Genomic DNA, 13780 nt, shown 5'->3' with positions numbered 1-13780 from the left:
TTGTGTGTTGAAGAAAGATGATATCTTCACCAATTGGTCCTTGTGAACAATTGTTGGATCTATTATCTTACCCAAACCTTTGATTGAGTATGGGCTATCATCCAATCAGACCAGAACCAACGATATTCGTAATGTTGTCTTACTCGTGGTTGATCCCTCGAGCATACACCATTATACCTTTTGGGTCTGACCAATGCTATCACCGTGTTCACTTAACTATGGAATTCCTTTTAAAAGGAAACCTAGATGAATTGTTGTTGAGCCCATTGACAACATCCTTATCTCCTCCATGATTTTGTTGGACATTAAGCTAGTGTTGGAAACTTTTGAAAGCATTTTCTTCATGCTAGCTCATGAAGTATTTGTTTGATGAAAGGAGTGACTTCCTCTTGTACACGTGCATTTGATGAAAGTTGCCGCCGTGGATTTGAGAAAGTTAGTTTTGCTTCCTCTGGAATCATCCCAAGTCAGTCATGCATACGTGCGAAGTATTCTGTGGTCTGGAGACTTGCAACCTTCATTCCATATGTGTTCCGAGCACACCAAGCCACTGATTGATTTGTTCAAGGAGAAGAAGTTCCTTCTTAAGAGCATGCCTTATGCAAGGATTTTATATCCTCATCGATGGTTCCCCCTCCTGAACTCGGTAGTGTTTTATTATAAGACTACTTTGTGGTCATGCTTGTCTGGGACAACGTGTTCACATGTTTGTAGCAGAACCAGCTCATGTTTTGGAGCTTGCTATCATAGTTCATCTTCCGAGAATCCCGCAACGTCATCTCGTCGATTTGTGTTGCAAACTTTCATTTTTCTTCCTAGACTCGATGGGTCTGGAATATTCTGACACCAACCAGATCTGAATCTCAGGCAGATATGATGGTTGGAACATTTCCCCAAGAACTATAATATTGGTTCCTCGATAACTGGTAAAGTGGATGTCGTGGCCAGCACCACCCAGCCAAAAGACCTATTATTGTAGTATCTTGATTGAAGAAGTTGGCCACCTCCCCATAGGGATTTCGTAGGATATACCCCCTAGTTGCCCCTATGGATTTCTGTGTTCCGAAGTCCGACCTTTTTACTTGATGTTCTAGATATCAAACCATATCTATGAATGGGTTACACTAGCACATCAAGGAGAACATTAGAAGCGGAGTGCTAAATGTCTCTCGGTCGATCATCCAGATTTCGTTCCCTTGGCCTCGCTAAGATGAAATCTGAGAAAGTGTTATCCTCCTTTGCATCAGCATCGTCCATCGCTATTCATCATGGTAGTATGTTGTGTTGTCAGCACCCTTGACGCGGTTGTTGATAAAACCTTGATGAATGTGGAAATGCTCAAGTTCTTGAGAGCACGCACAAGTGCTACGTGTTATCATCAGCACTAACTGGGTTTGCTCTCAGTTTCCTCGGTTATGCTATAACCATTCCAATAGTGGGATAACTCTCTATTGTTGAGCCTCTCCCCAGTTACTAGAATCATTCCCATCATTTGCATTTTGTTCCCAGTTTACACCGCCAATGTGCCATTCTACCATGGGTCTCTTCCATTTCCGGTGATAAGCAAATTCATCCATTACGTTGTCTTCAACAAGGTAATCCACATCATCCAAATCCGAGTATGCCATTCTACCGACCCCCTCCAAACGATCGCTCGAGAATTGTCTTAGGCTGGTTTTAAGAGTTTCAATGATCTATGAATCAAAGGTAATTCTTTTTGCCACTTAAGATAATAATCTACGAATCACCCTCCTCCAGGATGTTTCGTCGTGGTATCATGGCAACTCAACTCCTCGCTACGTTGACAACCGTTTACCACCTTCTTAGGTGTGGAATTATTGTCCACCTAGTGAACCTTCGTCATCTGCTTCCCTCCATTCCTATGGATGTGTGCTTCGCCTCTCAGCTCGAGAGATGTTGCTATGTCTCATTCCGTGAGTTAATCCTGAGTTGTTCGACCTTCGAGAAGAACCATTCTTTTAGGATCTTTCCTTTCCTCTCGTTGTCATGATAGTTGGAGTTCTCAAGGCAAGACTTCAAGACAATGATGGTGAATGAATCAACGTTCAACTGAAGTGCACCCTGGATCGTGAAGATTGTACTAGTTTGCGTTTCCCCTTCATCCTACCCTACGCTTGAATCTCGAGACGAGATTCTTGTTTAGTGGGGGTGAGTTGTCACATCCCTAGTTCTGACAATGCCTAGTGCATGCATTAGAGTGTTACATCATGTTTAAATTTCATTTAAACCTGAGATGGGGATTGACTAAGCCCTAACACCAAATGAATTCAACTAGGGTCAAAATAAAACCTTTTTCATTGAACTCAAAATGTCCTCTAAAAATGTTCAACATTTCTGGTTTGAGGTGGAAGCATCTACCAAAAATGGTTTATATTTTTGCAGGGCATATTTGGTCACTGAATTAAACCATATTGTATTTGACTTTGGGCATTTAAATACTATAAATAATTTAAATGTTCAAATAAATGTTGGAAAATTGTTAGGGGTCACTGAAATAATTCAGAAAACACCCATAACTGTTTCCAGGATTTTATAAAATGATTTGATATTTTAAATCAAATCAAAAACAAATTGCAGAAAATAGAAAAGATAAAACAGAACAGAATTATAAAAGAGAGAGAGAAAGACCCGTACCTGGGCCACTTACCTGTAGCCGGCCCAGCTCCCCCACCTGGCCGGCCCAGCCCACCTCCTCCCCCTTGTCATCTTCCTCCCCTCGCACCGAAGCAGCTCGATGGCGAGCGCCGATGCCGCCTCGGCCACCTCCTGCTTCCACCGAGGCGTTCCCGAGCCTCCCCCTCACGCCACGCACTTCCCCTCGCCCCTGCACCTCCCCTCTCTTCCCCTGGACCCCGTTCCCTCCTCCGCTTTCCTCCCTGCACGCTCCCGAGCGGAGCTCGTCGTCGCAGACGCTGTTCGCCGTAGCCACCGTGCTCCTCACTGCCACCCGAAGTACCCAGGAGATCCGCCTCGACCACCTCTTCCTCATCGCCGAGAAGCGCACCGCGGGAGCCCCTGCAATGTCGCCACCGCCGTCTTCTTCAACCTCGGGACCGCCGGCCATCTTCGTCAAATTCGTCGGCTCCGGTGCCTCCCCGAGCTCCCTGAGGCCACCGTCGCAACCCCTGTGAGCTACTCTTCCATTCCCCCTCCTCCTCGCGCTCATTCACGTACCCTAGCCGCCTTTTCACCGGAGCCGATTGCTCCTCGCCGCCGGCCATGGCGTGGCCGTGGCCACAGCCACCGCAGCTCGCTCCTGAGCCCACCCGCGTGCTCACCGCAACCTCAGGAACCCAAAGCACTTAACCATTCGTCCTCCCGTGCACTGCAGCACCGGTCCCGCGAAACCCCGAGCTCCGGCCGCCGCCTCGGGCTCCATTTCGGCGAACCCCGGCCACCCCCGCACCTCCCGTTGGTCCCCCTAGATGCGCACGGGCGCGGGCTACCTCCTGGTGCCCTTGGCGCGTCGATCCGATGCCCCTAGCGCAAGTCCGGCGCTCCCCCGCAGTGCGGAATGGTCGCCGCCGGCGAAACTCCGGCGACCGCCGATGTGGCACGCCTAATTAGCACTAATGACCACACTAGACACCCCCACAGCCACTGACAGTGGGCCCCACCCCTGGTCAAACCCCAGTCAGCGCTGGGTTTGACCGGGATTAGCTCCTGTGTCACTGACGTGTGGACCCCACACGTCAGGTTTGACCTGGACGGCGCCCGTTGACCTGCTGACGTCATGCCAACGTCATGCTGACGCAATATTCATTTTCTGGAATTTAGTTTATTTTATTATATTCAGAAAATTCCAGAAAATGCCCAAAACTTCTAAAAATCATAGAAATTCAACAGTAACTCCAAATTAAATAATTTATATATGAAAAATTATCAGAAAAATTCAAGGAATCCATCTGTACCATTTTCATGCATGTTAGAACAACTTATAGCTGCTGTTTAGCACAAATAAATTAAAGGGCATTTAAATAATCACATATGGAGTTTGAATTTGAATCTTGGATTCAAACCAACTTCATTTAATCTGGTTTTAGTGGCATTAGCTCAAAACACATTCATTTTGCCATGTCATGATCATGCATCATATTGTGCATTGCATTGATTGTGTTCCCTTCTGTGTTGCCGGTATTTGTCCCCTCTCGATAGACGTGATACCGATGATGTGATCGTTGACACTGATGAAGACTCAATGTTATCTTCAGAAGTGCCAGGCAAGCAAAACCCCCTTGTTCATTCCGATACAATCCTACTCTCTCGCTCCTGCTCTCTTTTAATGCATTAGGACAACACCGATTTATCTGTTACTTGCTGCGGTAGCTGAACCCCTTTATCATTTGCATGACCTGTCATTGCCACAGTAAATAGATGAAACCCACTAGCATGAGTAGGAGTTGTTTGAGCCCTGTTGTGCCTACTCATTCATGTTTGTTTGTCGTGCCTGCTACTGCTTAGAGTTGAGTCAGGTCTGATTCATCGGGGATGAATCAGAGGTGTGTGAACATGTCCTACGGTGTGTGAGCTAAGTGTGTGAACACGATTTGATAAAGGTAGCGGTGAGAGGCCATGTAGGAGTACATGGTGGGTTGTCTCATTGCAGCCGTCCTCAGGAACTGAGTTCTGTGTTTGTGATCCATGATTCAGCTACTGCCACGCATTGGGCCCGAAACCAATGGACCCTCTCGGCTTCTTAATCACCCTTGTCCTCTGTCCAGGAGTTGCAAGTAGTTTCTGGTGTTTGTAGTATGCTGGAGGCCGTGCGCAGCGCTGACCGTAGGGGTGGGCTGTGATGCGGTAGGCACGTGGCCGGGTAAACCGGGCGCCCGTTTGGTGTCACGGAACCCTGTTCACATCGTTTGGGGCTGTGAGCGAAACTCCGGCCGGATCTCCTCATGGATGGAACCCGAATAGGCGATAAACCTGGACTAGAGACTCGAGTGTTTAGGCAGGCCGTGGCCGACACCCACGTTGGGCTTCCGCTTGAAGGTTGCCGAGTACATGTCGTGTAAACGGCGGTAAGTGGTGAGAGCGTGTGTGAAGAAGTACACCCCTGCAGGGTTAATATGATCTATTCGAATAGCCGTGTCCACGGAAAAGGACTTCTGGGTTGCTTATATCAGTTCATAGACAAGTGAAAGTGGATACTCTAAAATACGCAAGATAAGCGTGAGTGCTATGGATGGCGTTCTCGTAGGGAGACGGGAGAGGATCCATAGTGGTGTATTGATATGGTGGATATGTGGACTCGTGTGCGCCACCTCAAAAGTGTTACTTGCAGTCGTAGTTCAAGATAGCCACCGAGTCAAAGCTGGCTTGCTGCAGTTAAACCCCACCATCCCCTTTGTTGATAATGATGCATATGTAGTTAGTTCTGATGTAAGTCTTGCTGGGTACATTTGTACTCACGTTTTCCTATTTTATGTTTTTGCAGAGAGACTTCGGTCTCGCTAGTAGTTCCGCGTGGACTTCGACGTTTAGCTTGTTACCTCAGCTACGATCTTGTGCCCTCGGCAGGATCTGATAGATAGTCAGGCTTCTCAGCCTTTTTCATTTCTAGATGTCTGTACTCAGACATGATAGCTTCCGCTTGTGCTTTGACTTGTATGCTCTGAATGTTGGGTCATGAGACCCATGTTTGTAATGTCTCGCTCCTCGGAGCCTATTGAATAAATTACTTGAGTCGTAGAGTCATGTTGTGATGCCATGTTGTAGTTGCACATATCGAGCATATTGTGTGTATGTTATTGAAATGCTTGGTATGTGTGGGATCTGACCATCTAGTTGTTTATCTTTAGTAGCCTCTCTTACGGGGAAATGTCTCCTAGTGTTTCCACCGAGCCATGGTAGCTTGCTACTGCTCCGGAACACTTAGGCTGGCCGGCATGTGTCCTTCTTCGTTCCTGTGTCTGTCCCTTCGGGGAAATGTCACGCGATGAATATCGGAGTCCTGTTAGCCCGCTACAGCCCGGTTCACCGGAGTCCTGCTAGCCCAGTGCTACAGCCTGGATTCACTCGCTGATGATCGACACGTTCGATGCTGGGTCATGGATGCCTGTCCCTGTAAGTCTGTGCCACTTTGGGTTTACGACTAGCCATGTCAGCCCGGGCTCCTTATCATATGGATGCTAGCGACACTGTCATATACGTATGCCAAAAGGCGCAAACGGTCCCGGGCTAAGGTAAGGCGACACCCATGGGAATACCGTGCGTGAGGCCGCAAAGTGATATGAGGTGTTACATGCTAGATCGATGTGGCATTGAGTCGGGGTCCTGACATTGCCGTAGCAGGGTGAGGTGCTCACGCGGCAACAGTGCTTGCCGTGCTCGAGCGCGTCGCGCGGTGCAGCGGCTGTTGACCCATGTGCCGCCCCGCTACGTCCCCGGCCTTGCGGAGACGCCTTCTTGGTGGAGCTGGGGGCTCCGCTTGCGGCAAGCTGGCTGAAGGTGGGGAGGAGGAGGAGCCGATCTGCAATGGGTCACCTGCGCCCTCGGCAGGCTCGCTCGACTCAGATTCAGGCCTGACAAGTTCTTCCTCGCCGACAAGCTCTTCTCGCTCGGCAAGGCTTGCCGCCTCTGCCGCCTCCGCCTCCTCCAAGGTGAATCCAAATTCGCCCGCGGCAGCTGCTGCCGCCGCCTCCTCCACCCTAGTGGCGATGCGCTGCATCTTCGCATCGGTGGTGTCGCGGGTGAGGCTCTTCTGTTCATCGGGGCGGACCAGCACTTCTACCAAGCTATCAAAGAACTCCTGCACGACGTCGTCCGCAGGCTCTTGCCAAGTTGGAATGATTCCATGCGAGTCGCACAGCGGCATCATTGCACGGATGCGGTCGAGCGAGGAATTGTTGCACAATGGAACAACACTCCTCGGCAACATGAAGGGATGTTGGGGATCGCGCTTGAACAGCTCCAGAAGCATCGCGTCCAGCTCCAAGACAGTGAAGTTGAAGTTGAGGCCCGGGCGCAGCCTCATGATATCCGCCGAGTTCTGGAACTCCCAAGCGGGTCTCCTCCTCTCCTGAAGGGGGGCGATGCAGCGGCGGAGAAAATCTGCGCCAACGGCGCCTACGGTGAGCCCGGCAAGCCTGAGGCGTAAGATCCGGGTAACGGCAATCTTCAGCCTGTCATCTTCCGGGGCCACGTTGCTCCAATCGTTGCCGCGCACTATTGGGGTTTGGCGCCGGGCGGTGAATGGCTGCGGGTTCTCCTCGACGATCCAGCACCAATCTGCTCTCCACTCCTCCCACTTGCTGCGGAGCTCTCCCTCCAGATAGGCTTCCTTCTTGCCGACTCTCGAGATCCAAGCGATTCCGCCGGCAAGGGGCTCTCCTCTCTCGACTCGAGGCATAAAGAAGTGGCGGAAAAGAGCTACGTTTGGGTGGACTCCGACAAAGTTTTCGCAGAGATGTGCGAAAACTGCCATGGTCAAAACGGTGTTGGGGTTGAAGTCAAGGAGGCGGAACCCGTAGGTGTTCATGATATCACAGAAGAATTCAGATAAGGGCGGGCAGAGCCCGCAGTAGAAGAACATCGCGAAGAATGGGTACCCGTTCGGAGCCAGTCTCGAAGCGGTGGCTGAGAGTACCCTCGTGCGCGGATGCGCTCGCGTCTCCGTCGACCAGAAGAGGTAGTAGTACTCCCTCAGCTCCTTCGTGTCGAGCTGAGGGGGGAAGATGGCCCGCTCCTTTCGTAGCACTTCGAGCCGCTGCGCCTCGGCTGACTTCACGCCCTTCCCCTTGTCGGCTTTCGGAGCCATGGCGGAGGTGGCGGGGGAGATCGGCGGCGTCGGTGGCGCTGGTGGCGATGGGGGGCGGAGCGCTGCTCTCTTTCGACTTTGGGAAGAAGGGGGGATCAACGGAGATTTCTGAGACTGGAGTAACAACCGGCGAGATGGGCGAACTGCCCCTGTTTCCCCTGCTTATAAAGAGGGAGGGGGCGGACGTTTCACCCTTCCGAATAAAGAAACCACCCACGATCTCTCCCACGACGCCGCATTCGACGCGTGCCGTTGGGGAGGGCGCGGTGGATACGGAGTAAGATACGGCGTGACCCAGGCCGCGCGTGCCCGTGCCCTGTTTTGGGCCTGGCCCAACAGCGCTCGGCACCGTGTGTGGCCCAGGCCCGGGGGCTCTTGTCGGTGTACTAGAGTAGGGGTACCCTAGTATCCCTAACTTGTGCATGGGCAGTTGCAGCACCCCGCGGCAAGGCTTGCCGGGCGACCGCCAAGGTCCTCCATGGTTCCTTTGGAACCATTCAAGAGCAAAGTATTCAAGCCAAGAGACAAGACCCCGACAAGAGGAGCTTGTCAGGAAGGCCAACCAAGGAATCTCAAGGAACTTGCCGCGACGCACCACGCGTCCCGGCAAGGCCCGATGAGCGACAAGCTTCCGGGCGCAACAAGACAACGGCCGCGGCAAGGCGCTTGCCGCGACAAGCTACCACCCTGTACCCGCGCTCCAGCACATCCACCAACATGTCGCCCTGGGGCCTTCTCAGGCGCGCGTGGCGGGAGGCTGTGCAGCCAGCGGTGCGAGGTGGCAAGCGATGCTGACAAGATCACCATCGTGGCGAACGGTGGCGTCCCTGATGGTGATCTTGTCAGCGTCGCTTGCCACCTCGCACCGCTGGCTGCACAGCCTCCCGCCACGCGCGCCTGGGAAGGCCCCAGGGCGACATGTTGGTGGATGTGCTGGAGCGCGGGTACAGGGTGGTAGCTTGTCGCGGCAAGCGCCTTGCGGCGACCGTTGTCTTGTCGCGCCCGGAAGCTTGTCGCTCACCGGGCCTTGCCGGGACGTGTGGCGCGTCGCGGCAAGTTCCTTGAGATGCCTTGGTTGGCCTTCCCGACAAGCTCCTCTTGCCGGGGTCTTGTCTCTTGGCTTGAATACTTTGCTCTTGAATGGTTCCAAAGGAACCATGGAGGACCTTGGCGGTCGCCCGGCAAGCCTTGCCGCGGGGTGCTGCAACTGCCCGTGCACAAGTTAGGGATACTAGGGTACCCCTACTCTAGTACACCGAGAGGGTGTGAAATTTTTTCTTCACGTGTGTCCCTTTGCGCCGTAGCCATGGAAAATCTTCATCATTTAACTAGATGCTCGGGTCAATATTCACTGTGAATGAAGCAATTTCATCAAACTTTTCATAATCTTCTGACATGTCCACTACAAGGATATCCCCTATAAAGCAACAAATATTCTACAACGTTTTGACTATATGTTGCAAAATTCACAAGAGATACGCATATAAGCATGGTAGCATATGCGTTGTAGACTTGCAGACTTGAGTAGATTGGAACCGGCCACAACTCAAAGTAAAGCCCAATGCAGCCTCTTGTCTAGCCCAGCCCAAGTTGGCTTTCAGGATAATCTTAGGTCGTTCCCTGTCCCCAGTATAGCTGGCCAAATAGGCCGTGCTAACTGGGCCGGCCCGGTAGCACGCAGGAACGGCACGGCCCAGGCACGGCATGGCCCGAGCTAAACAGGCTAGGCCCGGCACGCGGCACGCCATGGGCCATGCCTGGGCCTGGAGGCTGGGCACGCGGGCCGGCACGGCACGGCCCGTTTAAATTTATTTTGGAATTTTTTTATATATATGACCTAAATTACAGCCCAATAGGCCTAAAATACAGCCCAACAGGCTAAAAATCAGATGGGCCAGCGTGCTAAATGTGCCACGGGCCGGCCCGTTTAATAATCAGGCCGTGCCTGGGCCAGAGAGCCACGCCCGTGGGCCGGCACGGCACCGCCCGGCTATTAAACGTGCCACGGCGGGCCGTGCCGGGCCAGGCACGATTAGCACGGGCTGGGCCGTGCCGTGCCGGGCCGGCCCGTTTGGCCAGGTCTGGTCCCCAGCCTCCCCTGTTCCTCTCCTGACCTCCCACGCCTGCCGCCGCCCCTCGTCAGTTGCCGTACATCACCACTCCCCTACCATCCTCTCTCCCGGCGTGCCGTCCCTCACCACTCCCTTGCGACGCTCTCTCCCGGCGCGCCGCCCCTCAACACTCCCCTGCGAACCTCCATCCAGGCGCGCCGTCCCTCATATCCACTCCCCGGCGACCCTGCATCCCGGCGCGCCATCCCTCGTCACCGCTCCCTTGCGACCAACGGTGAATCCAAGGTACGACGCGTCGCCCTTCTTCACCGCTCCCCTGTCACCCTGCATCCGGGCGCGCTGCTCGTCGTCACCGCTTCCCTGTGACCCTGCATCCCAGCGCGCCGCCCCTCGTCACCGCTCCCTGGGACAACGGCCAATCCAAGGTACGGCATGAACATGCTTAGATTCTCCTTTTGCCCAGCTGTATATCATATCATTGATGGCGAAGAACAGAGAGACCAGGGATGAGATTAATTCTGCTAGGGATCCAATCCCGAGATAATTACTATGGGAGATTCTGATTGTGTGACGAGTTTCTTTGAAACATAAACGTGATGCATAGGCATGTGTTCTCACAAAGCAGGTCTCAAACAACCGGCTTAGCCCTCTTTTCATCGGATTAAGTTCGTTTCCATGTCTATTTTTGTTTCCTGGTGTTTAATTTCGTTTACAATTTGGGCATACTGAAAAAAGTCCAGATTACCAGGCCAAAAAAAGAGTCAAGATTCATGCTTTGTAGTTATGGTTTATACACTAGAAGAAAAATGAATTGAACCTTCACACAATTTGTGAATTATCTGACTTTTATGAACGAGACTCCTAATCCATCTAAGTGCTGGCAAATGTTTTCAGGTGGCTTATACAGCGTCGATGAATATGGTGTTAGCGAGAGGTTTATGGCGCTGTTTGGCAGTAGGTTTTATTGTTGTTCGTGCTCCTGCTCTTCGATTCAAACAATCTTATCGATTATTGGGTGACACAAGGATTGGGTCCTGCTTGCACTTATGATGTGGGATGATGGTTTTGTGTGTAGCCCTGACCAAACTCTGGCCCCTCCAAAGTCAGGTGCGGGAGTTCAGGTTCATTCTTCATCAGTTTTAATGCCAAGTATTCATATTTGGATGATACCTCCTCATCAACGGGTGAGTTGTTTGGTGCATACTATTAATGGATCAGCACTTGGATGGTTGGATTGTGATGTGGACATATTATCGAATAGGTCCAATATATAAAAATAGGAGTAAGCATAAGTGCATTGCCTATAGGTTTATATTCGGTCAGAACATGCATATACACAATTTACGCCAATTGCTTTCTTCATGCAATTATGCAACTGTTAACATTTCACTGATGATGTGATATAAGGGAATTTAACTGAATTTAATCTGCTTGTTTGATTTATGTCAATATTCTTTTTTAAAGATGGAGCTACATAATTGTTCGTTGGTGATCGACCTAAAAAATCTGGTGTTTCCAATATGTTGGTGTTTGATCGAGGTACAAACAGAATTTTGATTGTGTAGTTTCAGCAGCCTTGCTTTAGGACTGTTCTCGTTCCATCTTCCATATGGAGGGACTATAATAGCATTTATGTAGCTTTGGTAATTCCTTTACGAGTTCTTTCCTTTCGATCCATTGATAACTTTGATTTTCTCTAACATGCATGAACTAAAGTATTCTTGAAGAGCCTGAAAAATCATAACAGAGACATATCTCTTGCTACAGTTGTAAGTTGTATTCTTAAATTTAAACATGATGGTGTTGAACTTACAAATGAATTCTGGGAAGTGCATGTCGATATGGCACTTCTGAAGACTTGATATTTGGTACGGAGTCGCAAACTGTAATACTCTCCGTAATGCAGACAAGACAAAGATTGCATGGCCTTCAACCTTTGTACGTGACTAATATCCTTCCTCTATCACTAGTTGCATCATGTCAATGCATTGTGTGTTAACAATTCATTTTGTTTTTGTGTTTGTAGATTCAAAAGATAAATGGATGATTATATGGGTGCATGGCAAGTATACGGCAATGATGATGATGCTGTTCCTGATCATGATTATGAAGATGGATGCTTACAGTTTTAGTTAAGTTGTAGGGATGATGTTCTTTGGTTAGGTTTTAATTAAGTTGTATGGATGTTGATGGACGCAAATAATTGGATTATGCATCACATTTGGATGTTGTTCCTCCTGTAATATCCACTATTGTAATCCAACATTTTTATCTAATATATGATTTATTCCTCTTGTGAGTATATTCTGTTATTTTTTGTTCACTTGAAATAAATAATTATCACCATTGCATGGAGCATTAACTTAATTGTTAGCAATATAATTATTAACTCCTGAAGCATTGGAAAATCTTCACTACCAAGCAATGAAGATTTTGGTTCCTGTACATTAAGCACCAACGTATAAAAGTGTTGTAGAAGTTCATTTTGTGTGTTGTAGCCTTGCAACGGTCCTTTTTACCAACGAAAATATAAGCGTTGCATTATGCGCTAGCAACATTGGATAAGACTACGCATCCCAATCCGTTGGTAAAGACACTAGCAACGCATATATAGAATTTTAGATATGGAAAATTGCGTTGCTATAGGGGGGGGGTCATGTTGTAGTGTCTGTCTTGTCATCCACTCCCACGATGTTTCTTTTCCCTGAAAGAACTATGTGGCACTTTGGCTCGTCGTATGATCCATTCGCTTCCTTATCTTTTCTTTTTCTCGGCCTGGTAGACATGACTTTCACATAAAAAACCTGCACCACATCATTGGCTAGGACGAATGGTTCATCTGCATACGGAAGATTGTTGAGATCCACTCTTGTCATTCCGTACTGTGGGTCTTCCGTTACCCCGCCTCGTGTCATATTGACCCATTTGCACCAAAACAAAGGGACCTTCAAATCACCCGATCCATAGTTAAGTTTCCATATGTCCCCTATGTAACCATAACATGTTTCCTTTCCCGTGTTGGTTGTTGCATCAAAGCGGACACCACTGTTTTGGTTGGTGCTCTTCTTATCTTGGGCGATCATGTAAAATGTATTCCCATTTATCCGGTACCCTTTGAAAGTCATTATATTGGAAGATGGTAACTGGGACAACGAGTACAGGTCATTTTGAATATCGCCATCATTCAGGGCACGTTTCTGCAACCAACCGGCAAAAGTCCTTGTTTGTTCGCGTGTAATCCAGTCGTCAGACTTCTCCGGGTGTTTGGACTGTAGAAAATTCTTTTGTTCCTCCATATACGAAGCCACCAAGGCGGAATTCTATAGAACCGTAGTGTGCTTCAGTGAGAGAATGCCCGTCCATACATATTATTTGATGCCCTCCAAGCGTGCCTTTTCCTTCCAGTCTACCCTCATGCCGCGATTCAAGAACACCAATCGGCTTAAGGTCACGAATGAAGTCAATACAAAACTCAATGACCTCCTCATTTTCATGGCCCTTTGAGATGCTTCCTTCTGGCCTAGCACGGTTATGAACATATTTCTTCAAGACTCCCATGAACCTTTCAAAGGGGAACATATTGTGTAGAAATACAGGACCCAAAACGTTAATCTCTTCGCAAAGGTGAACTAGGACGTGCGTCATGATGTTGAAGAAGGATGGTGGGAACACCAACTCGAAACTGACAAGACATTGCACCAAATCATTCTGTAACCTTGGTATGATTTCTGGATCGATTACCTTCTGAGAGATTGCATTGAGGAATGCAAATAGCTTCACAATGGCTAATCGAACGTTTTCCGGTAGAAGCCCCCTCAATGCAACCGGAAGGAGTTGCGTCATAATCACGTGGCAGTCATGAGACTTTAGGTTCTGGAACTTTTTCTCTGCCATATTTATTATTCCCTTTATATTTGACGAGAAGCCA

Source organism: Triticum aestivum, chromosome 6B, assembly GCF_018294505.1.
Source record: "Triticum aestivum cultivar Chinese Spring chromosome 6B, IWGSC CS RefSeq v2.1, whole genome shotgun sequence".
NCBI classification, from domain to species: domain Eukaryota; kingdom Viridiplantae; phylum Streptophyta; class Magnoliopsida; order Poales; family Poaceae; genus Triticum; species Triticum aestivum.
The sequence above is the reverse complement of the archived record's forward strand: the minus strand, read 5'-3'. Positions refer to the sequence as shown.